Source organism: Hibiscus syriacus, unplaced genomic scaffold (assembly GCF_006381635.1).
Source record: "Hibiscus syriacus cultivar Baekdansim isolate YM2019G1 unplaced genomic scaffold, ASM638163v2 tig00111689_pilon, whole genome shotgun sequence".
NCBI lineage: Eukaryota > Viridiplantae > Streptophyta > Magnoliopsida > Malvales > Malvaceae > Hibiscus > Hibiscus syriacus.
Genome location: NW_024063154.1, coordinates 395,584 through 408,548, shown reverse-complemented (window position 1 = coordinate 408,548; position 12,965 = coordinate 395,584). Strand labels below are relative to the sequence as shown.

Genomic DNA, 12,965 nt, shown 5'->3' with positions numbered 1-12,965 from the left:
AATAATATATACTTGCTGATATAGTCGTCACGTTAATTGATAGAACTATGGCCTATACAAGCTCACATGTCTAAGATCAACTCATTTATAAGTTTATTTCTTTTATTTTTACACATTTTCTGGAAAAAATTATTTTGATCAAATAAGAAAAATTATCTTTTAAAATAAATTTTTATGTTTGTTACATTAAAAAAGTCGATCTATGTACTAGTCCACAAAGTTGGTCGAAATCATTTTTTTATTTTCTTGTTTATTTCTTAAGATTTTTAGTGAAAGATAAGTCGTCTTATAAGCTAAATTTAATTGATGAAAGTAATAAAGAAAATTATTACTCTATTCAATCACTTCTTATTTAAAAGACAACCCTCGGCCACATCATTAGATTTGATTAAAAAACAGTAATCTTTGAGTATTTTACTTTCACAGGGTAAAATTAGTAATTTTAATTTAAATAATTATTTTATTCATTTTTATTTATTTAATTAGTAATTAACATCATTCTATCTTCTTTTATGTAATCAATTTTAGAGGTTAAAGATAAGTATATTTTAATTACAGGGGTCGTTCGAACAAAATCTATGGGGAAAAATTATCACAAAGGAGGAGGAAGTTGAAAAGTTTCCTAAATCAACTAACATGTCTTAAAAATCTTAAATCTCCACCACAATCACACAAAAAACATATGTTTAAGGTAGTTAAGTTTACATTACTTCATAACTCACACAATCATCACACATAAAACTAACAGACACAGTCAATAAATTTGTTCTAACAATCCCGTCCTCTTGATTTTCTTCAATTTATTTATGAATGGTTGACTCTTGTTCTCATATGTAATGGGGTAAGTGGGAAGTAAGATAATAGGCTGTCCCCAACACCAGGTTGAGAACATCTTTCGTAGGAGACCTCCGAATTATCACAAAGAGGAGGAAGTTGAAAAGTTTCCTAAATCAACTAACATGTCTTAAAAATCTTAAATCTCCACCACAATCACACAAAAAACATATGTTTAAGGTAGTTAAGTTTACATTACTTCATAACTCACACAATCATCACACATAAAACTAACAGACACAGTCAATAAATTTGTTCTAACAATCTCGTCCTCTTGATTTTCTTCAATTTCTTTACGAGTCCAACAATAACTACTCTTGAATGAGGGGTGAGAAGAGTATCATACCAAATAAAAAATCAGCAACAAGTCTTGCTCTCATTTCCGTAATTTTTACATCCAAAGAACATCCTATATGAGTTCTCATCAGTCTAAGCAGTGAGGATTTCAACTTGTTCTCTACAACGACTAATGGGTATTATGTTGCTTGCTTCTATAATTTTTTTCCTTTTTCTTTTTTTTAATCGATGTCTTCTTCTTCTTCTTCTTTATGAAAGGGTTTTAAGCTAATAGGGATTTAGAAGAAGGGTTGCAAAAGTTGACAAGGATCTTATTTTAGAGATTTCAACAAAGGGCTAGGTTAATTGTGGACAGATTTTGTTTCACTATTTTTCTAAACTTAATCCACATGCAAATTATTTTATTTATTTACCGCATCAAGTCAACAATTCATTAATGATCTAATCACAGTTAACCTCAAGCAACCACATCTTAATAAAATGAAAATACGGTGAAAAAAAATTAACTCTTTTAAAATTTGATGAGGAAAAAATATAAATATTAAATGAAAGTGATCAATCTTATATTTTAACCAAAATTAAAAAACTGATTCTTTTCTCTTTTAATTATAATTATTTTATCCGAAAAATATAAAATTGATTTTATTTATTTACTTATTTTTCCAATTTTGATTATTTTATTTGTGATACAAACTGTTCCTTTTAACACAAGTTCTTGTTAAGATTCTCATCCAGCTATAGAATTGCAGCAACATTACCACATTTGCAAGACGGGCAAGGACCAACTATTAAGCTATGACGTAATGGAAGAGAAACTCTTGAGTTAATCATTTACCTGCAACAGTAATTGGGAGCTGACCACCAGACTGTAACTATCTGGTTGTCGAACATCTAACTGATGTGCACGACAAGACAACATACAATCAACAGCATAAAAGATCATCAGACAAAGACTTGTTTATGCAAAACTTAAAATGGCCCTTGACAATCTAAAACATCATTGGCCCTACAATCTACAGTCTACAGATGTCGTTGGTAATTTATATTTTCTAATAATGAGAAACTCGAAAACCTTAATAATCGAATATGTCGGTGCAGTATCTTCAAATATTTACGAAGACATTCGTCATAGAATCCATATACCTGATAAGATATGACAGTGATTCAATACCTTGAAGAAACACAATAATCTAATAGAGCAACCAAATAAATTTGTTTAACCTGTGTGATTTGATGACTTTCATGGTTCCCTCCAATGAGATCTGGATATCTCACCTGATGATTACCAAAAAAAAGGAACTTTAAACGCACCTTTAGAATATATATAAGATAGTTTACCTTCAAGGCTAACAGAAGCAGAAAGGTCTCCACACAGTAAAACCCAAAATATCCAAGAAATAAATAATCTGTCTTACGACAGTCACCTCCTACTTTAAAAAGCGCTTTCATATCATGCAACTGCCCATGGATACAGGGACGTATCTAAGCCTACCTATGCCTTGGTTCACCCCATGCCAAAAGTGGATAAATTGTTAATTTAGTCACTCACTTGTTATTTAGTTTTTATTTTTATCACTCACTTATTTTATTTTTATCACTCATTTATTTTGGTCGCGCTCTTATCTTTAAAAATTAATTATTATTCAATTTCTTTTTGTTACATATTGATCACTTATCTTTAAAAATTAACAGTAATATTAACGTATCATTATAAAATAATGTCAAAAATTAATGAAATATTTAAATGGATAATTTAATAAATCACTTTTAGGATAAAAGTCATATACTTCATTTTAAAATTAAAAAGGGTTGTTGAATAATGTTTCTATCCATTAGGATCATGGAGGAAAGGATTTATTTTTAATTGAAAATATAAATAAAATATCTGAAATATATATTAATTTAAAATTTTTATGAAAAGCAATCGCCCTCACCCGCCCTCTCCCCCTTCGATCCACCCTGATTAGGATGATTCCAGTTTTGTTTTCTTAGGACAGTATGTTATCTTTAACATTAACATCTTTATTGCACCGAAAACAACATATGCAGAATTTTCAACGGGAAAATGGTAAACTAACTCGGTGAGGAAAAGTACAAAATTAACTCAGTTTATGAACCACTCTTGAATGTATCTCGAGTCCAACATTTGACAGTTAGTAAGAAATGTTCAAAAGTTAAAAGCAAACAATTTCTTTTAAGATGGAACAGCATGAGGAGATGTAAAAAGAACTAGGCCAACCAGCCTTCTGATTAGATTTGATTAGATAGACATGTAACATGAATTTTCTGCTAAAACCGAGAGAAAAAATGTTTACTTTAATGGAAAAATGGACGATGATTCAAGATGAGGGCCTTTCGGTTGTTCATCTTTTCCTTGCGGGCCGCCGGTAGGTCGGAGTAAGAATTTAACAGCACCAACCTGGTAATCGCTACAGATTATCAGAATCTGAAATCCGTATCCACATCCATAGCCCAAGCAAACTTTGCCAGAAGAGACTTGTTGAAAATCTGTGAAGCAACATAAAAGAGCCAAATGAACCTCGATTGAATAATGTGTCATTCCAATAGTAAGAATTGGATATGGTTTACCTTCTCGATGGGAACTTCATGTCGCTTGCACCATGCAACCGTGATCCTAGGGTCAAGGTAATTGATTTTCGATGTTCCCAATGCCACAGTTTTCAGATCCTCTTTAGTTTGTATGTCCCGTTCCATCTTCTCGATTTTTGCATTTGTTTGTGCAATCTTTTTCTCTATCCTGCATCGAACACGAATCAATGAAAGAGTTGGTAATCAAAATTTTGTATGGAAGGCTTAAGAAAAAGCGAATGAGCTATCATACGCTTCGGGGGTTAAGTTTCTCTTCTGCTTCCCGTCAGCATCCTTCAATGGCGGCTTCCCTTTCTTAGCTCTATCCAAATCAGTTTTTAGCTCTTTTAGAACCCCCTACAAGAAATAGAAAAATGTCAGCCCAATGGTTAAAATGGAAAAGCACCAATTCTCAGAAGAAAATGTTTCAACTTGAAAACACCGAGGAAAAAAATCTTATGTGCCTGTGTTACTCCGACAATTTTTCTTTAAGTACTGGCAACACTCATGTCAGTTATATTCCCAGAGGGATGGGAATATGACACTCAATATACATGTAAAGATTTGGAAGTTTTCCAAGAAAATTTCTAGAAGAGTAATTACCTTGAGTTCTGTTATTTTCTCGGTCAACCTCGACATCTGTGCACTATGAGATTTTGAGATACTACGTTGATGATTACAAATGATTGCAACCTGCAGCAAGAATAATCAAAATTCTAGAAACCAAAAAGTTAAACTAGATAACTTCCTCAGCTTAGCATCTAGCCAGAAACATCCCTTACCTCTTTGTTTGCTCGTTGATAAATCACTACTTTTTCTGCCACATCCCCACCTTTGGTTTCTTTATTTAACTTTCATTTCAAACAAACAGAGTCAAATAGGAAAACTGTATAAAAATTTACACTATAAAACCACAATGGTATGCTATCAGTAAAGGTGTTTGCCTACTACATTGAAAGCTCTCATAAATCCTTTATATATCCCTATAAGCATCATGGTCCAATATATATCTCACATCTAGGATAGGCACACATGCATAATAGAGTAAAATGTGTGTATAACATACCATATCATCCAATGTAATGGAAGCATTATAGGTACGGAAAACTTTTGCTGTCAGACCAGGCATGAGTTCCTTCAAATGAGCATTTAGTTTACTCGTATCGAGCTCATCAAAAAGATCATCAGTTTTGCTTTTCCCTGCATAAAGTAAAGATCACACTCTTTAGCTCAGGTGATATCATACACGTATGAATTTTAACCACGGGTGATCAAACTCACCAGTTTGAAACTGTCCAATTGCCTTGTACACAGGAAGCTCAACCTCTACCGTATTCACATACTGAATTGAATCTTTACCAAGGAAGTCAAACTAAATGTCAAAACAAAAACAAAAAATGTTGAACATTAATATCAGCTAGCAGGTAAATGACTATCTGCAATAGAATTCAACAAACAACAATTTCCAAGCCTAATATAAACTGCATATTAACCAAAACTAAACAGTTTTAACATGTGAAGTCTTACAAAAATTAGGCTCATTCCAACAAGTTAGCAATGAAATACTGAATATCTCTTCTTAGTGCATAATCTGTCCTTACCTTCAACTTATTAGGAGGAATACATTCCACATTTCCCACTTTAAGCGTGCAGCAACCAACAGTATCAGCTTCATCATCATCCTGCATATGGAAAAATCAGGTCAGACCTTTTATTTCCTCCACTAAGTTCACTCCTATCCGCAGTTAATGTACTTGCATACAAGTCAAAAGAAGCAGAAAATGGATTGTTCATGGCAGACATGATATACCTTCTCATTACCCGCCCTGAGAGCTAATTTATCAATAAGATATGTAGCAACTGCTATTTGTCTCTTTGTAACATCTTTCGCTGTAAAATTTTTAGTATACGCTGCTCTGATGTTCTTGATATAATCCTGCATTTAAAGCACAGATATCCATTTATAGATGGTTCAGTAAATAAAAACTAAAAGTACCATCACATTGGTTATTACCTTCAGCAGCCTTGCTTTCTCATATTTCTCCTTGTCACTTTGCCCCTTCAAAGAACTACTAGCTGCCAAAAATACATATTTGAATTCTTTCGGATTAATGGGATCATTCCAGAAAGCTAACCATGTAACAGTATTGTCGTGTTTTATATCTTTCCATCTGTCAATCAAACAAAAGCCCAAAGTTAATAATTTCCAATCTTTTCATATATATTAGAAAATTAACACACTCTATCTCTGTCTCTTAAGTCTTCACCTTTCACCAGGGATTGGGCATTCCGGAATTGGGGCATCCTTTCCGATATTAATGGTAATGTCACATGGACGAATACGTCTTTTCAATTTTCCCATCTGATAAACAACGATGAATTGGAAGAGCGTAATATAAGAATCCCATAAATTGAACTATCAGAATAAAGCATAAAGTTCTCTACATCATTGAAGTTGTCAAGCATGTCCCCAATACCTTTGGATGTTCTCCTCGGCCTCGGAAAAGCCCCGGTGGTTCAACTCTGAAATTTCCTACCTGCAATTATAGCAATCATCTGAATTAGAAAAAGAAAAGCGACCAATAAATCAAAAGAAAGCTATTCATTTTTTATTTGTAAATTTCGCTGAGATTGATGGACAAGGAGGAAGAAAAGTTGCATATCAATATTATTTTCCAAAAACAGGGTAGAATGAGGATAAGCAAAAACAAATTAAATAAATCCATGTAAAGAAGTTTTGAAAGGAATAAGTTGAATTCTACACTGAAACTAAATCTTCACCTTCTCTTTGACACCATCAACAATAGCCCACATATATTTCTCCTCCTGCTTCAACTTTTCTTCTTTCAAAACCTTCTTCTCCTGCAAAAAGCAACAATGCTTAACGGTTATAAAATAGCATTATTCATAGTTTACTTTGAAGGAACATGAAGCAAATAAATATGCAGGTTCTAATATGGATGTAGTACAAAAACCCTTAGTATGTTGAAGCCAAAACTTATTTTGAACCAACTCACTTCAGAACTCATTTGCTTCTTCTTCTCTTTCTCCTCCAAATGCCACTCGTATATTGGAGTGAAATCACATTTGTCCAAGCCCTTAATGATATGGTTTTTTCCCAGAATCTTACTCCAGTCCTCCCAGAAATTCTTCTTGAACTGTGGTTTACTCATGTAATCTGTATCTTTCATTACAGCAAACATTGTTGCCACCTGCAGAATGAACATATCATGTTAAAATATCCAGCAGAAAGTCAAATGAGAACTTTGAACTTTCATCAAACTGCAATATCGTTAACGAAATCGGTCCACAGAAAAACATGATAACTCAACAACATATAACACTATAGATAGATGGATGGAGAGAGAGAGAGAGAGAGACCTCCTCTTGTTCAGGAGTTAGATCAACTGGTCGTCCATCGTACAACATCTTAGCCCCATGAGGCTTGTATGGAGGTGGGAATATCACACCACTATGAACCAAGGTACTCCATTTTTTCTGACCATCACCTGAACTAGGTGACAGCTTTGTTGACTTGCTATATTTAGAATTTCTCATCTCTTTCTTTGACTTTTTATTTGTCTTTTTAAATGAGGAAGAGACAACTTTGGTCGCTTTTTGCTTCATTGACAATGTTTTACTGTCAGATGAAACTGACTTTTTATCCGCTGGGAAATTGGAATATGGTCATCATCATCTTTTCAGCTTTCACTGTGACTTGCTTGGATTTCATTGTTGTAGGTGTATCTGAAATCTTCGGCTTTTTAGCACGAGACTGATCTAATGAATTGCCCTTATCAAGAGGTCTCTTATCTGGCAACAAAGAAAACTTTTGCTGCTTGTACTTCATGATAGAACCATTCTGCTGTATTTTAGAAGCCAGAGATTTCTTCTCATGAGATTCATATGGCTTACTACTTGATGTCCCTGCATCCGACTTCATTTTGAACCTCGAAGACAAAGGAGCTTCGTCATCAGGATCTTCAACAGATCCTTTCATCTCAATCTTTGGTACACATCGCTGTGATAGGATAGGAGTTGAAGTACTTGCCCCTTTGTTGCCTTGGATTGAGATCCCCTTAAGCCTTGCACTCAAAGGTTGTGAATCATCGTCATCGTCACTGTCTGGTTCAGTGGTTTTAATTGGTCTTTTCTCTTCCTTTACAGCAGTAAACTTATGCTGCTTTGTTTCTTGCTTTGATTGATCATTTAGTGAAGTCGATGCCTTAGAATTCACTACTGATGACCTCGCTGGTGATGCCATCACAGATGAATTTGATGATTTTGGGCTCAAAATAGGTGATCTCACAGGAGGTGACTTAGAAGGTGGGATGGGCTTTTTCTGGGAACTGGAACTTTGACCATTGGGAGCTTGTGCATCAGAGGCCTGCCTCCCAGGTTGTCCATCGGACCTTTGAGAAGAGACCTTCTTTGCTTCCGAGTTTAACTGATTTTGCTTAGAGGACGAGGTATTATTCCTCTTGAACACTACAGGCCCATCATCATCTTCGTCATCAAAATCGAAAACATGCTTGGCAGGAGCCTCAACAGGCACAGCCATTATCCAACCACGAACTGCTTTGGAATGTATATCAAATCAAATATCTGATTAAAACAGAATTTCAATTACTTTAGAAACAAAGCATACTTTACATCTAAAACCGCTATAAATCAATCACAAATAAATTGAACGGATTATAATTTCAGTACAAGCTTAATTAATAAACAATGAAACAATAAGGAATCCTGAAAAATCCCACTAAATAACTGTACCAATTATGCCACATACACTAAAATCCAGAAACCAACCCTATAACTAGCAGAATAGTCAAAATCCCAACAAATAAATATATCATTTTTCCTTTGAAACCTAAATTCTTACCATGCATATCGCTGAGCAAAAGAAAAACCATAAAATACCTGTAAACCATCCCAATACAAAACTAAATAGGTAATAATAACAGAATAAGCTTGAAGAACCAACAAAACAAACAAGAGCTCTAAACAAATGCCATTAGATAAGAAATACCCATTACTCCAAACACCCCATATTCAAAAACAGACATAATAATTAGCCCAATCATCGAAAATCTGCAAAAGGAAAAAGCATTTTCCTATAAATCCATGTCCATAAACATGCAAAATATCGCCAATAAGATCAAACTAATAACCTTCTAAGTTCTACCTAACATAAAATGCCAAAAAAAAAATGGGGCAAAAGCTTCCGGTAGTGATAAACCTAATCAATAAAAATAGACCAATTGAAGCTTTTTTTTTAGAAGAAGCAATAAAGCTAAATTCTCTGCTTCATTTCCCTATATAAAACAGAGCTTTTTGCTCAGAAAATTAACCGAATACTCAAAAACAGTGAGCTTAAGATAACCAAATTCATGAAAATTTTATAGAATTAAAAACACTTGAGCAATTAGGAAAACAGAAGATTAACCAACAAAAAAAAAGTTGTCAATTTTGAGTAAAGGAAACCCTAAACATGAAAGAATTGGGGGAGATAAAAGGGGTAGTGAAATTAATGGGTGGAAAGTGTTACCTTTGAAACAAAAAGATCAAATTTAGATAAATCGATACACCCCTTTATGATTCCTTTGTGTAGGTTTTTTCCCCTTTTATTTTAAAAAATATTTATTTATTTTCTTTTCTTCTTTTGTTTTTCTCAGGTTCTGTGCTGTGTGTTAAACGTAAAACTTTAAAAAGATAAAGCTTAACGTGTAGACAAAAGTGTTGCAGTTTGGGTAGGAGAACGAAGCAATCTCAATGGGCCTTTGCCTTTTCATTATTTTGGGAGAGTTTAGGCCTTTAGCCCAATTTTGTCCTGTATTTGGGTAAATTACACTTTAGTATCCAGGTATCACTTTTATTCTGTTTTGTTCATTCAACTTTTTTTTTCAAAAGATAACCTAATATTATGTTTTAGTTTCATTTTAATCACCCATCATTAAAAAATTAAGAAAATTGATGATGTGATATTTAAAAAAATAACAATGATGCGACATTACATAATGGTATCACTTCAGCAACATTATTAGTATTTTAACAATGAATAACCAAATGAAACCAAAACGTAATATTATATATTATTTTAAAACAAAAAATAGTTAAACGATTAAAATGAAACAAAAATGATAATTATAATATTAAATGTGTAACTACCTTTTTTTTAACGCCTATTTGAATTCAGTTTGTTGTCCAAGTGTCCTACTTTCTTTTTTAAAAAATTATATATTTAAATTTATTTTTTAGTTTAAATAGATATCTAAATTTGACTTTACAACTTAAATTATTTATTATAAGTACTAATTTAAAAAAAATTAAGTCAAATTCATGCACTGAACTCGAGTTTAAAAAATTATTAAATTAAATATAAACGTTTAATTGAAGAAAAATAAATTTAATATCAAATTAAATTTCAAAGTTAAATTTATATATATACCATCTAATTGATTTTATTTAATAAATTTTACTTAATTATTATTTGAATCAACATCGGAATCAGATTCTTCTGGATTTCTCTGCGTCAAATAGACCTTTTAAAATAATTTTAAAAAAAACAAACTGGCTTTGCCAAGAAGATTCGCTGGAGATTTACTGAATAAGATTTGACAAATTGCCAAGTATTGATCAATTTGTGTATATTTTCTTCTTTTTTAATTAAAATCAGATTAAAATAATCAATTAACTGTAAAACTTTCAGCTGTAAAATTTACTGTTTTAGATATAAGTAAAGAAAGGATAGAAAAAGAAGAGGAGATTAAAAGAATAAAAAATAAAAGGACGTTGGATTCCGTGAGTAGCCAATTAAATTAGTGCAAAATCTGAAGGTTGATTTTAGCTCGCTTTTTTTTCTTTTTAATAATTTTATAATAATTATAGATATAATCTATTTATAATTTTTTTTAATTATTGATAACGTATAAATAATTTACTGATAACAATTGTATGCTGATCTCTAAACCTTAAACGCTGAGCATTGCTGTCTTCTTCTTGTGTTGAGTAGGTGTATTGGACTCTTATCTGTTGGGCTAATCTTCAACAATACTCATGGGCCTGTATAACTCCTGCCCATCTCTCATGGATTCTTCTCTTATCTGTCTATTAACAAAGACGTCGTGAGAAAGAAGACGCGTCCTACATAAAATATCTTCTTCAAATTAATAATTTTTTTTATTTAAATATACGAATCAAAAAATACATTTTTGAATTTACAATCCGCACCTTTCCTTTTTCATCTAATAAAGATCAAGTACACTGAAATGTTGTCTCGTGTTTAGCTAAGAGTATATAAAACACTTCAACTAAATACATTTTTGTTTTACGTCATTGAAATGAGTATTCTATATATATTTTTTTATATTTTTGTAACTGTTTTTATAATTATTTTTAAATAAATGTGATTCCTATAAAATCACCACGAAACATATTAGAGTTGATCATAAAATGTAGATATTTTCTATCCTTCTTAATCTGGTTGAAATAATCGAGAAAATATTTGTCAGTTAAATAATGTTGAGAAACCGTCTTCATATTTAGGGTAAACTACTCAAATGACCACTTAGTTATGAAGTGAATGTCGATATGACCATTATACATTCAATTTGGGTAATATGATCACATAATTCTTTAAGTGATTTCAATGTAATCATCTACTGTTACAAAACAAACGATGTAGTTGATGTGATTGTTATTGAATAACTGTGGGTCAAAGGTCCACACCAACTACGTCATTTTTTTGTAACGACATATGGCTACATTGAAACCACTTAAATAATTTTGTGGTCATATTGCCAAAATTGAAAGAATAGTGGTCATATCGAACTAACCCTATAGTTAAGAAGTCATTTAAGTAATTTACCCTAGTATTTAATAACTTTGCAGGTTAAAAAATCGACGTAAATTAAAAAAAGGGTAAACTACATGTTTAGTACATAAATATTTGTTTTTGTATCTAAACTTTCATTTGTTTTAAAATCATACATGAAGTTTACTTTTTGTTTTTTTACTCTGACGTTAAAAGCTAAACGGAACTGTTACAACATGATACTTTTTTATGGGTAAATCACATCATTCATCACTTCACTATTTTATCACTCATATTTTGGTCACTGAAGTTTAATTTTTTAAATTTAAGTATTTAATTTTTAAATAACTCCTAATTTAATCACTCTAACTTTCAAATTTATTTTTTATTTTAATTGTTTATTAATAAGATAACAATAGAAAATATCATGTCACAAAATTATTAATAAAATAAATTAGAGTGATAAAAACATGAGCAATTTGAAAGTTTAGTAGTTAAATTGAAAAAATTTAAACTTTAGTGACCAAAATATGAGTGAGAAGATAGTTAAGTGATGAATGATGTAATTCACCCATAAAATTGTCAGCGTTAAATTTTTTACGACGAGGTATTAAAATGAAATTAAAAGTAAATGTTAAATATGGTTTTGAAATAAATAAAAATTTAGGTATTAAAATGAAATAAAATTAATAATTTAGGTACTAAGCATATAGTTTACCCTTAGAAATAATTATACAACTCATTTAAATTAGATCAATCATTCCAATAACATAACCCTTGAACTATGTAAACTTACTCATTCATCCAAGAAGAGCAAGGATGGATAGAGAGCAGGTGGGGGCAGCCCATAAAAATATAAAAATAGTATATATTTTAATTTTTTTAAATTTTTAATTAAAACTTTATTTTCATCTCCAATAAATTTTATAAATTTATCTACTTTTAAAAATTTAAAAATTTATCCCTAATATCAAACCTAAGCATCTGAAGGAGAGTCATAAACCATATGCACATCATATGGTTTATCGTCCATAGTTCATGCACTACTTACGTTTCATGTTCTTTAGCGTGCCACCGATTGCGCTTATGCAAAGCTATATGGCATCCGCATGCTATGCAACATGCATTGTGTGCGAGACAGAGAGGGGGGCGGGGGACAGATAAATCAAATTCAACAAGAAAGCGAATCGAATAAATTATATTTATTATGTATATATATGATATACTTTAAATACAACTTTTGAAATGCTTCAATAATAATAAAAAAAATTGGAAATGTTTAAATATAATTTCTTTTAACTCATTAAACAATTTCAATGGTTAAAAAGAATGTTATTATTTTAGAGATCTTCAAATCGAACAGCTACATTAGTAGAGTGTATGTTTTATCAATAACTAACAAATATTTTGAGTAAATACTACATTGTAACCA

The 12,965-nt window shown here is 31.5% G+C and overlaps 1 pseudogene; it reads right to left on the bottom strand.

The window, feature by feature from the left end:
* Window positions 1–3,208: 3,208 nt before the first annotated feature.
* On the bottom strand, window positions 3,209–9,366 carry LOC120167537 (annotated as a pseudogene).
* Window positions 9,367–12,965: the final 3,599 nt, after the last annotated feature.